The sequence below is a fragment of the Callorhinus ursinus genome, unplaced genomic scaffold, assembly GCF_003265705.2.
Source record: "Callorhinus ursinus isolate GAN/ISIS: 27379988/994484 unplaced genomic scaffold, GSC_fseal_2.0 scaffold3, whole genome shotgun sequence".
NCBI classification, from domain to species: domain Eukaryota; kingdom Metazoa; phylum Chordata; class Mammalia; order Carnivora; family Otariidae; genus Callorhinus; species Callorhinus ursinus.
Window position 1 is genome coordinate 13,253,198 of NW_027397065.1, and position 15,797 is coordinate 13,268,994.

Here is a 15,797-nt window from a genome sequence, read left to right on the forward strand (position 1 = left end):
AGTTAAATGGTAATTGTTCAGAAGCTGTCCTAGATTTGGATTCATTCTACTGAAACTAGTACTTATATTTGGGAGCTTAGATCTCTCCACTAGAAGTTCTGCTTGATTTTGGATTAATCCCAGGAGTTCTGGGCTTTTTTTGGAGCTAATTAAGGCCAACTAAACTGTGACCCTAAACCTCATTGGGTTAAGAGCACATGACCTAGTTTCTTCCCTCTGGGGAAAGATAGTTCTCAAATATCTTCTTGGAATCTCAGAAATCCCCTGCCTCTGAAAATCCTTCTATTTTGAAGCTATTCAAGGACTAGAGCTTATTTTTCCCACCCCTCCCTGCTCACCCCTCTGTGGGTAACTCTGGTTTCCTTTTCCAGCTGGGAATAATCCTAGCACTCCAAAGACATTAGAGCACCTGGGGAAGCTGGGATTTATCCTAGATTATGGGGACCTTGATTCTAGACACAAGATCCCAGATTTCTCCCAATGGAATGAAGAAATGCTAGGAAGATCAACAGTTCTCCTTCTCCTTGCAATTTGTTTTGCCTTTTGGTATCAAAAATAATGGAATATTATAATAATTACTTCTTATTGAGTAACTACTATGAGCTGGGCACTTTATATATATTATCTCATTTAATAACCTTGTAATTATTCTTATTTTATAGAAAGGGAACTAAGTCTGCAGAGATGACAAGCACTCTGCCCAAGGTCATTTAACCCATGGTGGATGGAATTGGGATTCACACCCAGTTCTGTCTGACTTTAGGCCTCATTTTTTTAGTTGCTATGCTACACTGTGGAATTACCTATTATTGAGAAATACTTATCACAGTTGTGGACACAATTTGGTAGAAATCCCAAATACCTTAATGGTCATTTCTATTTCCCTTTTAAAACTCACAATTCAGCCATGTGTCTAAGGAAATGTGGCTGTCTTTGCCAAGCTCCTGGATTCATCACCTGGAGCCTGGCAGTTTACTCCCTGGCCTGGCCCTGTGTGCCCTTGCCTGTTCTGAGAGCTTGCTGTGCACTGTGCCCTGTCAGAAACTATAGTTGGCCTCCCTACATACGCTTGCCTCTAAAGAAGAGTTCTTCCCTTTTTTCATCCCAGAGTTAGTTGTATCTGAAATGTGCTTGGGTGGGCACTTCCAGTGTGCCCTCTGAATTTTTAAGTGAGTTGAGGGGTAAGAAATGGAAGAAAGTCAAAACAAAACATTTCATGAATGTCCAAAAGCATGGGAAAGACATTTCTACTGAACTTTCTGGTATTCCACCTCTGGCCCCATGATGGTTTCTCCCAAATACTGCATGTTTTAGACATAATTAAACTTAATTTTTTTGTTAATCTAAAATTCAGATTTATCTGGTGGCCTGTATCTTATCTGGTAACCCTAAGTTGGACAATGTATTTGTTACGATCATGACTGACTGGAACTGGGTTCTTATTCTTTGACTATATTACATTCCTCTCCTTGTGTGATGATGCAAACAAGTCCAAATACTGTATTTAAAGAACCAACTCAAATGTTGTCTTTCCTGTTCCCTATTCTTCCTATCAGAAGTAACATCTTCTTCCTCTGAATTTTATGGCCTATCTCTTGTTTTGTTTGTGTGTTTGAATTCTAGTTGTGTAAGCATTTCTCAAAGAGGGACTGAGACCCAGTGCTTCTGGTAAGTGAAGTTATCACCCTAGAAGTTTGTCTGCCTTAGAAAGATTAAAATTTGTTGATGATCAACAAGAAACTAAAACTGCTTGAGGTCTGTCCACAATGGGAGTTCATTTATCTGCATCATGTGCTGAGGTGGCTCTTAAGAGGTTCATTTTGCAGGGAGAGAGAAGTATAGTACTGAGAAGACAGTTTCTGGAATGGTGAATCACCTCAGAACCTTCCTATTGGGGTTAGTATTCTTGGTTTGTCTCTGCTAGAATTTTACATATAGGAACCTTTTTTCAAATGTGAGTTTGAGCTTTTCTTTGGGGGGGGATATGTTCTAATTTTGTGCAATATAAGATATATTAGCTTTTTAAAATGGTGTCTGAAGTTTTACATTCTTTTCTAGCCTGTGAAAGCAATTAGTAATAGTTTAAAAATTGCCAATTCCTTGGTAATTTTCTATAATTTGTGTGTAAAAACTAAAGGGGCCTAGAGCCATATTCTAAAAATAAGCTTTGACGACATTTTAAATTCTCATGATCATTGATGTACATGGGTGGTCTATATCTTCTTGATTCAATTTTAGAAATTCTAATTTTTCTGTAACCATATTTATTCACACTTTGTTTATTTCTATAAAAGTATATATAATAGTTCTTTTTTTTGAGAGAGAGAGAAAGAGAGAGAGTGGTGGGGGAACAGTAGGAGAGGGAGAGGGAGACAGTCTCTGGCAGACTCTGTGCTGAGCATGGAGCCCAACACAGGGCTCTGTCTCATGACCCTGAGATCATGACCTGAGCCAAAATCAAGAGTCAGACGCTTAACCAACTGAGGCATGCAGGCACCCCTGTAATATTTCTAACAATTGAAAAAAATCCCCTCTATATCTGTTGATGTGTCTCCTTACACGTTCTTTTTTTTTTCAAAAGAAAATCATACCTTTTAATGTTTGTTTGTTTTTTTTTAATTAAAAAAGAACATATGTAGGGGCACCTGGGTGGCTCAGTCGTTAAGTGTCTGCCTTCGGCTCAGGTCATGATCCCAGGGTCCTGGAATTGAGCCCCGCATCGGGCTCCCTGCTCAGCGGGAAGCCTGCTTCTCCCTCTCCCACTCCCCCTGCTTGTGTTCTCTCTCTCCCTATGTCTCTCTGTCAAATAAATAAATAAAATCTTAAAAAAAATATGTAAATAACTGAAAACAATTTGTGCTGGAATTCAAAATTTTAGTTTACTTCCTAATAGAGGCAAGTAGCTTTATGTTAAATATAACAATGTAATTTGCAAGGCAACATGAAAGTAACATTCATATTTATGTTATTTAATATAATGAGAACATGCAGATAAACTTACATTTTATCATTATATACCTTCATAATACAACTTAAAATTATCTTTTCTAATCTTGTCAGTAAAGTGTTAAAAATTATATTAATGTTTTTTCGAAAAAAAATTTATTTAAATTCAATTAATTAACATATAATGTATTAGTAGTTTCAGAGGTAAAGGTCAGTGATTCATCAGTCTTATGTAATATCCAGTGTTCACTATATCACGTGTCCTCCTTAATGCCCATCACCCAGGTACCCAATCCTTACACATTCTTAATTTTTCCTAAAGCTTGTTTTTATCCAAAGAATTTGCTCACAGAGTTATTTTTAATTCTGTTCCTTTTTCATTTTCCAATTTATTAAAATATTTTTTACCTTTAATTATTTCTTTTTTGTTCTTTAGTTTTGCTTCACCTTCTAATTTGCTGAAATTATATGTTTATTTCTTTCATTTTCACTATTTCTTGATAATGTGAAATTATGTATTACCAAAAGCAGTTTAAGCCATCTGTCATAATTTTAAAAATTTAAATACAATGTTATTTTTTCAAATGATCTTCAGAAAAGTAAAAATAAGAGAATGAAAACCATCTATAATCCAACTAGCAGGTTTAACAAATTTTATTTTATTTTTTAATTTCTCTTTTAAAGATTTTATTTATTTGTTTGTCAGAGAGAGAGAGAGAGAAAACACGAGCAGGGGCAGGGACAGAGGCAGAGGGAGAAGCAGGCTCCCCGCGGAGCAGGGAGCCCGATGTGGGGCTCGATCCCAGGACCCTGGGATCATGACCTGAGCCAAAGGCAGATGCTTAACCAACTGAGCCACCCAGGCACCCCAGGTTTGACAAATTTTAACCTTTTGAGGCATATCCTTTTAGATTGTTCTTTTTCCTCTGCTCTCTTTCTTTCTGAACATATGTATTTTTAAAAAATGGTATCATGCTATACATGCAGTTTTATATTTCTTTGCTTTTCAGGTAATATTTTAACATCATAAAATTCAAATCTATATCATCATTTGTAATAGTTGCTTAACTTCCCACAATTTGGCTATACCATAATTTGTTTAAGCTATCCACTATTGATAAATATTAAAGTTGTTTCCTATTTCTACATTTATATTTTTATAATAAAGGCTGAGAAATTAATAAAGGTAGGAACCTATAAAAGGTTTGCATTGGGAATGATTGTACATACCTTTTTTTTTTCAGATTCATTATTTGTAATTCAAATCCTCTTATTACACTTGACATTTAATGTGAAGCAGGAAATCCACTGTCTTTCAATGAGTGTTTCAGTGAGTTACAAATGAGTGTTTATAACATAGTAGATACCATTAAAAAGTTAGAGTTAAAAACTCTCTGCTCTCCTACAAAAGGTAAGTCATCATTGATTTTAATAATTTTTTAAAATTTTATTTTATTGTGTTATGTTCATCACCATACATTACATCATTAGTTTTTGATGTAGTGATCCGTGATTCATTGTTTGTGTATAACATCCAGTGCTCCATGCAGAACGTGCCCTTCTTAATACCCATCACCAGGCTAACCCATCCCCCACCCCCCTCCCCTCTAGAACCTTCAGTTTGTTTCTCAGAGTCCATAGTCTCTCATGGTGTATGTACCTTTTCGAGCAGCCACATTATTTCTTTAGTGTAGGTTTCTGGATATAGAATTATTTGAGAGAGGTCATTGGATATGAGTTTACAATGTTTTGATAAATTTTGCCAAACTTCCTTCCAGATTGGTTGTGTCATTTATTCTTCCACCAACAAAAATCAATGAGAATGTTTGCTCTGGGACCAATAGCTATAATCATTGCCAATCCAATAGAATAATTTATTTTTTAAACAACTATTATTGCTTTAATTTCTATTTTTTTAATTACTGGTGAGGTTGAATTTCTGATAAACTTATTGACCAATTAGCTATGTAAATATGATTTATATATGTGAACATATGTACTGTGTTTAAGCCATTTAAATAGACCTGGCACAAAACAGGTGCTGTATAAGTTGCTATCTTATTATTACTTTTAATTTTGTTTTATAAATTGCCTGTCATTATTCTTTACTTATTTTCTATTGATATTTATTTTTAAGTTGTCTTTTAACAGGAATTTTGAGTTCCTTTGGACCCTGGAATTAGTGAGGAGAGTGGCATTTGAGTTTTTCCCCCCTGTATGGAAATTTATTTATTAAATAAATAACTTTAATTAGAAATTTGTTAAATTTCTATCTTAACTTTTCTAGTTTTGCTTTTCGCTGCCTGGATGCATGTAGTATTCATTCATTCTATCCCTTGAAATGTTAAGATTTCAAGAGGTGTTAGCCTTTCATTAATCTGCCATATTAGAGAATCTTTTTTGTTTTAACATGTTTCAGTTTCCTTACATTATTGCTTCTGTCTCATTTTTTCCTGATATTGTCTGAAATACTAGTAAGATTGGATTTTGTTTTTTATCATTCATTTATAACATTATTTCTCTCATCTTTTAGATCTGCCTTTTTTTCCCTGCTTTCTGAAAGAACCTTTTAATTTTATTCTTCACATCACTAATTTTATTTTCTGCAGTGTTGATTCAATCCTTATTGCTTTCTCTATATTAAAGTTATGATACTGTATCTTTTGGGCTCCTTCACTCCTCATTTTCTTTTTGCTGCCTTTTACCCAAGTAAACCTCTGTAATTTGTAATCTAATCTCATTTTGCCTCTTACAGTTCATGTTTTCTTAATTTTATTGGGGACACGAAGCACATGCTTTCTAGTATTTTCTTCTAGAAATAAAACCTAAAAATAGTAGGTTACTTTTAAATTTTGCTTTTTTTCATCTTGAATGTTGTGTTCCATTTACTATGCCATGGAATACTTTTATAATCCCATTTCACTAATTTTTCTCCCTGCTTCTCATTTTTGTGTGAGCAATAGACTACCATGTTTGGTGTTTGCTCACAAACTGGTAGGTTAGACCCCAGCTTTCTGCTCTTAAGCTTGACTACAGCTTGATATCAGTTATGTTATTGGTTCACAGATCCAACTCCCACAGCCCATGAGGAGGAAGAAATGAGGTGGACACTGGGTACTCCAGCAGAGGGATGCTGACTGTGTCCTTTTCCCTCCATATTTAGTGAAGGTGCTGTACAGGTCTCAGATTTCTGGGCCCAGCTTTCCTTTCCTTTCTGTTTCTTAGCCAACTTGCCTTCTGTTTTATATAAGCTGCACCTGTTCCCTCCCAGCTGCAGTCTTACTGCTTTGATATGGCCTCTGTCAGAATTTAAGACATCAAGAAACACTCAAATGCCAATGTTCCACCTCAGCAAATTGAAGCCTAAGGGGTTTACTCCCTGCTGTCTTAGATGCCCCCAGCCATCAGATCTTGTCCCTCCAACTAAGTGACTATGCCCCAGAGAATTTGAGTTATTTCTTGGTGACTGGTCATATTTGCTTTTTATCTGACCTACTTTATCTATAGCTGAAACCCCTCTAAGTTTCTCCTTTGTGAGTGATTATCTTCCTGTTTTCTAATTTGAAGGGGACTTTCTCTTGTCTTTTATCACCCTTTGAACATTTCACTGGAAATCTGAGAATGGGGATGTGAAGCACCTGTGCTCTGATTTACCTATCCAGTTAACTATCGCCTGTTTACTAGAACATAACAGACGTTCAAAAAAATGGCTAATGACTGAACAAAGAATGAATACCATCTTGAGCTTAAGAGGTACTAACTGTCTTTATGTTACTTTTTTAAAAAAGATTTTATTTATTTATATGAGAGAGAGAGCACGAGCTGGGGGAGAGGCAGAGGGAGAGGGAGAAGCAGACTCCCTCCTGAGCAGGGAGCATGACATGGGGATCTTTCCCAAGCCCCTGGGATCATGACCTGGGCCGAAGGCAGATACTTAACAACTGAGCCACCCAGGCACCCCTTTATGTGACTTTTGTATTATTTTTCTATATGTGAAAAACTATGGTTCTTCACATTTCTAGATATTTCATATGGCAATAATGACAATCAGGTTCTGATTGGAAAATTCAGACTGCTCTTGAAGTAAGTTCAAATATTTATTCCTTATTTGTAAAATAAATGTTGCCTGCATTCCTTCAATATGCTGTCTCTGTGTTAGGCACATCAGATAGAAGGATGAATAAAATATGGTTCCTACCCTCCTACAGGAACCTCACATTATAATATGATAATCTACTGGCACCAACTGCTTTTTTTCTTTTCCAGGTCAAACATCAGAATTGTTTTTTGAAAATGGAAGTACTCAGGATAATGAAATGTCTTTTTCTCTCTGGCACTGGAAGTCTTGTTTATTTGAGTAAATCAATGAAGGAATTATTTTACCAGGGGCTTAACAAGAGATTGGGAGAATGTTTATCTCACTAATCCTAGGGTAATGGAGGAAGAATTTCCTCTCTTTTATGGTTCCTAGACTTAGTGGAGTCAGGAAAAGTTAAACTTGACTGAATGTACATTTTATTTTAAGTATTTTTTTTGTTAAGGACATAAGATTTTTCATTTTATTAATAACTGGAATCAGTGTACAATCATATATTTATTTTAAGTATTGCTATATTCCTATTCACATATATAATAGAAGACAAACTATAACTTTAGTTTCTGGGGGAGAGGCATTTTATTTTTGAACTTTCTAAATGCTAGTTGGCACATATCACAAATAGAAAATATTTTGCCAACTAGAAATAGAGACATACAACCTTCAGAGCCAGGCATATGTCTTTACCAAATGTAGTAGAAATCTGCAGATTTTGTCTCCTCAGCCTCAAAGATTAAACCTTTTTTTTTTAATTATTAAATTACTCTAACTTTTTCCTATTCCATCTTCTCTTGGTGGGGCTATCAAATGAGGTGCCCCCTTACTGAATGCATGGGAACATGATTCAATCTATGCTGCCCATATTGCCATAAGACATAGTCCCTTAGTTTCTCTACCTTGATCCCTAGAATGACATAGTTCTGTCCTCTAATGCCTGATTATAAAGCATATCCTTCAGTTCTATGAACTGTCCTGTATCTTTCTAACAAATTTATTTTGACTCAACTTTCTGTTCTTTGCAATCCAAAAATCCTGATGGATAGATAAGATTTCAGTAAAGTTCCAAACATTGGAATTAAGTAATATTGTAAAATTTTTAAAATTATTTGTATTTTACTTTGGAGTATATTTTTTACTCCTTCTGAATATGATGCTCTGTTGTTTTGAGAAATTATGTCAAGCAAAATGATAAAACCATAGAAGGATTATTTGATACAGAACAAGTTGGAACATGTAAAATGATGGAAATAAGTAACTGCTCATGGTAGTATTCTTAAAGAAAACTCATTATCATCACCATCAAAATCATATGTCAGACACCATGCTTAGAGAGTTACAGATGTTATTTCTAGTCTTTATAGCAAGTTTGCAAATAGTGTTAACCCCATTTTATAGATGGGAAAGCTGAATGTTTGAGGCTTGTTAGCAGCTAATGACAATTTTAGCTCAGTTCTTCTCACTAGAAAGCCTGCACTCTATACAATGACAGACTTTGGTTCTTAAAGTGTGAAATTCTTTGTTTCTGTGCTTGGTTTGTTAACTTGTAGTTTTTACATGATGTTTATCCTTCTTTCAACAAATATTTATTGAATGACTATGTGGGTAAGATCCCCATGTATGTATGTAAATATAGCCTTGGGGCATATGTTTTAAGAAGTAAGGATGACAAAATAGCATGTGGAAGGTCTTCTTTCTTTTGTAGATTATTTCAAATATATCTACAACATGTCTACCAGTCAAGGGCAAGGATAATAGGTATTTCTCATTTTTGTTCAGAAAATCCACTCACAATTTATTTTAAATGACTCCAGAAAACTCTTATTTTTTCTTATTCCCCTAATCCCAATTTATCCTACTCATCTAACATACATTCATACTGTGGTATGTTTGGGAAACTTTCTAAGTTCCAGAGAATTTTAGTTCATTTAATTTTAGGGTATTACTATGCAGTAAGAATATAAAGAGTATCACTAAAATCTTCTAGAAAATGGATAAAGTCCCAAATATACCAATGCTGCTATTAATGTTTCAGGCATACCTGTATGATGCCAGAGATGAATAGCCAGAATCACTGCCTCAAAGGGGCTAGAATCTAATGATTGTGGTAGAAACTTTTGTAGCATCTATGGCCAAATCTGACAACCACTTTATCCTTATCTTTTCTAGCACTCATAATAAGAATTGTGCAGAAAACTGTACAGTTAAATATTTTCCCTCCCCTCATTCTCACACTACTATCCCTGTTGAGTAACAGAAGGGAAGAGGTTAAGCATGTTGCCTCATTGACAGTAGAACTTACTTAGTTTGTGCAGAAGACATTTTCTGTGTGCTCAGAGATATCAATGTTTGCTTTCCATGTAATGGAAAAAAACCATAAAGGTAATGAGTAGATACTCTGGAAGCTAAAATTCCAAGAAGCATAACCAGGCTTTGGTTCTACCCATGCTGAAGGGTTTGGTATATTCAAATTCATTACTAATGATTCCGTTTATTTTAAAGACTTGGTCTATGTGAGATTATATTTGAAAAATCTGTGCAGTTAGGGGACTGTGTATTTCTGATGGAAAGTTAAACTGATGAAAAGAACAAAGCCAGATAGAGAGTATGAATACCCAAATAGATGATTCAGGACAAAACAGGCAGAGCAGTACCTAAGTGTGAGCTGATGCTATTATTAAGCAGAGTAGCAGAAGGTTCGAAAGTGGTTAGAGTTGGAACATTCTGACCATCAGTGTCAGCTTCCTGAAGAAACTTAAAAAAAACAACAAACTTTATTTTTCTCATAACTGGTTTAGATATAGTAAAGTATCCACTCTCCTTTTTATTGCCTTTCAAATACTTTCTGGTGGTGCTGGTGGGTGGAGATCAGTTGCCTTACAATAGAAAAACAGGTTATGGCTAGTTTTATGTTCCTTGTTCTGTCTTAATCTCTTTGAACTCCTCAGGGTGCTAGCTAGGAGTCTCACTAGGCTCCTATGGGAGACTGAGCTCTCTGTGTCCACTGTGGGAACCAGGCTGAATGTGAGCATATCCCAGAAGCAGCACCAACTGACCTTTGGATTAGAGATCCTTCAGGGAGGAGGTGGCTGAACTAGAAGCCCAAGCACTCAAAGCACCTCCCCAAACCACAGCATCCCAGGTCAGTGGTTTTAAACCTGGCTGAGGTTTAAAAATTGCAGACTCCAAGGTCCTAGCCAAATTTCCCAAATGAGCACATCCAAGAGTGGATTCTGGAAATCTGCCTTCTTCACAAATAATCTGAAGATCAGCTAGGATTTCAAGCTACAATTCCAAGTCCTTTGTGAAGAAGAAATGACCCTCCCTCCCTACTCCACCAGCATGATTGCTTTCATGTATGGTGAGAGAACGGATACCAGTGTGTTTTAGAAGAGTGAGACCCATATTTGGGGCAGGGATCTCAGTACATCTACCTTTTTAAAGACTCCTTTCTCCCCTCCCAAACTGCCAGCTTTACTGGGCAGTAATCTGAATTTGACATTTTCATCCACTTTCCTATTTTCTGGCTTGGCGTTGCCTTGGCCAAATAGTAGGCAGCTGGAAAAGTGACCAGTTACCTTAAAGATAGATATTGACATATAGTCATGTCAGTAGTTAGTGGAGGTTCCAGAAAATGGAACTTTACTCATCAAAGTGCCAACACCCCTTTTTAAAGTATTAAAACCCTTCTGCTTTCAGAAACAAAGTATTGACCATTTCTATTTTTCTTGATGATTCAGAATTGTCATTAAAATAGGATTTCTTTTACTGTGCAGTGCACTATTTTAAGGAAGCTGTTGAAGTAGATAGATCAGTCTCTCCTGCAATTTTTATTTTGTGTTGTCGTTACAGTTTCAGTTGGCCTCTGTGGTACCCTGGACTCTAGTTTTCTGAGAATCAGCTGCCTCTGCACTGCTGTCAGTATGTTTGCCGGGGCAGCATACGTCCCTTTGTTTTTGTTTCTAATCTTTGCAGCCTGCAGTACCAAATAGCCGAACCTCTTAGAACTCGGTCTTAATTAGACTGAGCTGGATTCTGGGCAGAGTTTTGGCAGTCTCTCCTGGGAGTGACCGTCTAAGCTTTGGGAGATGAATGTCATGACATATGTTCTGGCTGCCCAGAAGGTTTTGTTTACACGTTTACTTGGTTTACTGGTGTATGGCTGTGTTTCAGAGGACTCTGAGTTGTTGGAGTGGTTAGTTCTGACTAACTGAAGAGTTATTGTCTATAGCGGAAAACTTGGAGTGAGCGTTTGTTCACATATGCCAGCATATTCATTTTTAACCTGATCGTGGTTGAGAGAAAAGTTGAAAATGCCTGGTTGGAATGTGGAGCACAGTAAGAACATTGATTTTTTTTTTCCTTCCCTCTTAGGATATCAGCGATGCTGGATCCTGGGCTGCCCCAGGAAGGGGATTTAACTTCTCTCCTTCCTGTTCTTTTATTTTGTCCTCAGAAAATCACTTGGCAGCTGTCATAGTGACACAAACCCTTGGCTTGTTGGTAGCTTAGGAAAATGCAACCCTTTTCTGTTTGCTGATAATCAGAGCAGAGAAAAGCACCTGCTGGGTTATCTTATGGGAGCAAAGAAGGGCTAATGCCCAATCTCCAAAGAAAGCCGCTAATTCCCTGGCTATTCTCCTGGTCAGGTAGTTTGGTGCCACAGAGCAGCTGTGTGTATAGACACACTGCTTGGGTCCAAGAGGAACAGTGTTCTTGGCTTACAGACTCAGCCCAGAGTAGCCCCTTGGTGGCAACAGGCAGGGCCACTCATTCTGGGGGACAAATTCACCAAAGCAAGTGATCTATCTTTATATCTTTGAGGTCAGTGAGAAGGGCTTCCTCCTGGTTTTCTGCTCTTTGCCATTAACAACATAAACTTACCTGCCAAAAATGATAGACATGACCATGTGTTCTTAGCTTCTCCTTTATTTTATTTATCTCTCTACAAATCTTACCTCTCTCTCAATCTCTCTGTCTCTCAATATCTACTTATCTCTCTACCCCCCGCCTTTGCTCCTATCCTTTTGGACTTAGTCTAAATGAAGTATATTTCTTTTAACTACTTGATCACTGGCTGTGTGTACAGAGAGGGAAAACTGCTTCAACAGCTCACTGAGCTTTCAGTGTCTGTAGTCAGCATGGTTCAGGCTGAGCTAAATGGGATGGTATCCATGGTGAGAGGTGCAGAATGCACCAGACCTTTGTGCCAAAAGGGAGATGAAACATGTGTCATATATGTGGCCATGTTGGCAGTCAGTGATTTCAAAGTTCCAGTCCGGAGTTTATCATTACTGATCAAGACAAGAATCATAATAAGATAGAATAAGAAGTTTTCAGAAAAAGTGGCAAAATGGGATAAAGCTCCGAAAAGACTTAAAAATAAAACTAGATAGAAATGCGTTAGAATAAAAAGATGCTTAATAATTAATGTTTGTTTAGTTGTAATATCAGTGACTTTTTTGTTTTAAATCATTAAGCAGTTATTTCACCTTTAAAGGACAAATTGTAAATCCTAACAATCATCTACAGTGAAATAATTATAATGTGCCAACTGGTACATATTTATATTCTTGTATCGGCAGTATAAAAGTTGGAAACCTTTGCAAAGGAGATGTTTGCTTTTCAAGTATAGAATGGATATGTTGGCTTTTTGGTTTTGTTATTTGGTTTATTGTGAAAAACTATTGTCTGCTTGTACTAGATTTATTTTTATTATTTTATACTTTGTTATTTATACTGCTTATACTAGATTTTCTAATCTGTGGACCTCCATTCACTTATTGGTGGAAGAAGATACATACTCCTGTTGGGTCTTCTCTGCCTTGTAAAGGTAATTTCAGCTGTTTGTAGAGAGAGGCTGGCCTCATAACTCCTCAACATTTTATCCAGGGACTAAATATTGACTTTTGTCACATAGCTGCCATATACCATTTTAATGTGTATTAGTCCAGATTTGTTTTACACAGGGGTGATATTTACAGATAAGGATAAAATGACATTGAATGTAAAAGAAAAAAAGTATTGCTAAAGAAATATTCAAAGTACATAGGGCATTTGCCCTTATAATTCATAGTTTGGTTTTATAGTACCTGTAATTCATTTTCGGTTTTATTACGATCCTTAGGTGGATATGCCTTTTGAAGCCAGATATAGATGAGGCATAGGGAGTGGCATGTGTCGTCAACTGATTCTGAAGTCTAATTGCTGAGTTACATTCTGGCATCACCCTTAGCTATATGATCTTGAAGGATTTTTTAAACTTTCTGTGCCTTATTTTTCTCCTTTTTAGAGGGGAAATAATAATAGTACATTTCTCATAGGGTTATTTTGAAATTATAGATAATCAATTTAAAGCATATAGTTCAGTGCCCAACATGTGGCAAGAATGCAACAACTGTCTATAACTATGCTTAGACTGTCCTAGCTGCAAATGAATCTCTGTACAAATTCTGACAAACGATACACCTCCAGAATTATCTGGTAAGTCAGTAATCTTTGCAAGATGCCTAAAGTAGCATAAAAGTTAGGCTGATTAAATACAATAAACCAAGCAAAGCAATAAAATCCATTTCACAGGCATTCAATAATTATTTGTTGTATTAAAGAAAACTGGGTATTAGGCATTAGGAACCCATGGATTCATAGATTTTCTGGGTTGGGTGTGGAAACTTAAGTAAATAACACCCTTTCTACTTGCCTCATTCAGTGTTTTCATCTCCTCTACCATATTCCCTTGGAGTAGACATTCATCTGAATACTTGAGCCTCTTCAGTGATGGCAACCTATGCATGAGGAACCAGTTTTGATTATTGGAAAGATCATTTAGGTTGGGCTGACAGTTTGCTTCTTTTGCTTCCATCCATCCTTCCTAGTTTGGCTTTATGGCTCTTCATATGTCAGTGCCTCACATATTTGAATATATTTTCTACATTCTCCATTCCCTTCATTTTGCAGACATAAATCCCTGGACCTTCAACCTTTCTCAAATGACATGATTTTTGAGTTATCTATTGTTATTAATTATGAACTTTGGAACTGAGCTTATTTCATTAAAAAACTGTATTTAGCCACAAGTAACAGGGACTACCAAACTAGAGGCTTAAAACAGAAAGGGCTATATTTTCTTCTCACATAAATGAAATCCTGCACTAGACAGCTCAGAGCCAACATGGTGACAGCAAATTTTTCAGGGTCCCAGGACCTTCTGGATTTCTTCTCTGCCATCCCCAAGGTGTGATTCTCATCCTCAGGTTTTGGAGGTGACCATATAGCTACAGCTGTTGGGTTCCTATTCCAGAGGCAGGAAAAATTAGAATGGCTTAATGCAAACACGGTGCATACCTCCTGAGTCTGACTCTCTTGGATACATGAACAGCAACTTCTACTTCTTCTTGGCCTGAACCGTGTCGCATGCTCAACTCTAATGTAAGGGAGGCAAGGAAATGCAGTTTTCAAGCAAGCATTCTCATCAATTTCAATGCTACCATGAATAAAAGGAGGATTCTTTCAGTAAGAAAAAAGGGTAGACTACATGTAAGGTAGACAACTGGCAGTCTGCAATAGGACGTCCTTGGAAAAATCTCCTTCTGAAGTGTGGTCTCCCGCCTTCAACAATAGTCTAGATATGAGATGAGAGTAGAATGGGGTAGAATGGGACTACATCTGGGTGAAATTCTGACTTCCAGAAAATGGTACCAATTAAAAATATCAGAGAAAAGGTAGAAAGCAGTCCTAACTCGGGCAGAATTGTGTTTATCCACCTCATTTGAGCTCAGAGCCAGTAATCTTAATGTTTACCAAGGCTTCCTACCCATTGAGAACTGAAAGCCTGCTCTTTCCTGGACTGTTTTCTGCTCTACACTATAACCAACATGCTCATGTAGTAGATCCAAAAACCAACCTCTAAGGCTTTGCTTTACTAAAATGCCTATGTATAAGTGGCATAGTAGTAAAGTCATTTTAGGAAGGTATATGTCAGTGAATGAAGTTCTTTATGATATGTGTATTTGTGCCAAGATATTCTAAAAAATTCTTCTCAAGTACAGAGTCTTGCTGGGTTGTATAGCACCTAGAAAATTTATTTAAACAACCTTGCTGTTAACTTCTCTTTCTGTCCAAAGGATTCCAGATTTTACTGGAAGGGAGAAACAAAGGCATAGTTGTACTCATTGAGAAAAACTATAAGTAAAACCGAAGAAAACACATGCTTACTCTATAAGGAGTCCTGGAAAATACATCTGGTCCCTGAAAGTGAAAGGAGTTGAAAAAAGAAGATTAATTGGTATATCACAGACTTCAGCCAATACATCCTTTCGGGCTACAAAGAAGCCCATACTTAGCTAGTTCAACTATGGTTCATAGCCAGATGATGGTGGTAGTAACAAGGGCTTTCTTCTTGCCTATGTTTCATGAGTACAGGTAATGTGATTAGTAACTGACTTTATCCCCCAAAACTTGGAGAAAAGCCTCCATTGGTTGAATCTGGGCTCTTTAGACAGAAAATGGTCTCAGCACCAAGAATGCTCACAATTAACATCAAGGCCAACTTCTTCATTTTCAGGTTAGAATTGAAATCCTACAACCTGTTACCTACCTAGTTTCCAAGCACCCATCTTTCTGAAATAGGAATGGAATGTAAAAGGCAAAAGATTTAAAAGTACAATCCCGGAATAGGTAGATGAATGCAAGTTGTGTCTGGTCTTCCCATATTCTCACTTGACTCAAATAGAATTTTATCTGACAGTTACTGAAGGCT

The 15,797-nt window shown here is 36.7% G+C and overlaps 1 long non-coding RNA gene across 1 annotated transcript in view; it reads left to right on the plus strand.

The window, feature by feature from the left end:
- The first annotated feature begins 6,519 nt into the window (after positions 1-6,519).
- LOC141371358 (uncharacterized) overlaps positions 6,520-15,797 on the plus strand; it is a 39,885-nt gene continuing 30,607 nt past the window's right edge. The window contains exons 1-2 of the long non-coding RNA XR_012376258.1: positions 6,520-6,699; positions 7,213-7,378. This is a non-coding gene — a long non-coding RNA (uncharacterized lncRNA). The remainder of the gene's footprint in view (positions 6,700-7,212; positions 7,379-15,797) is intronic.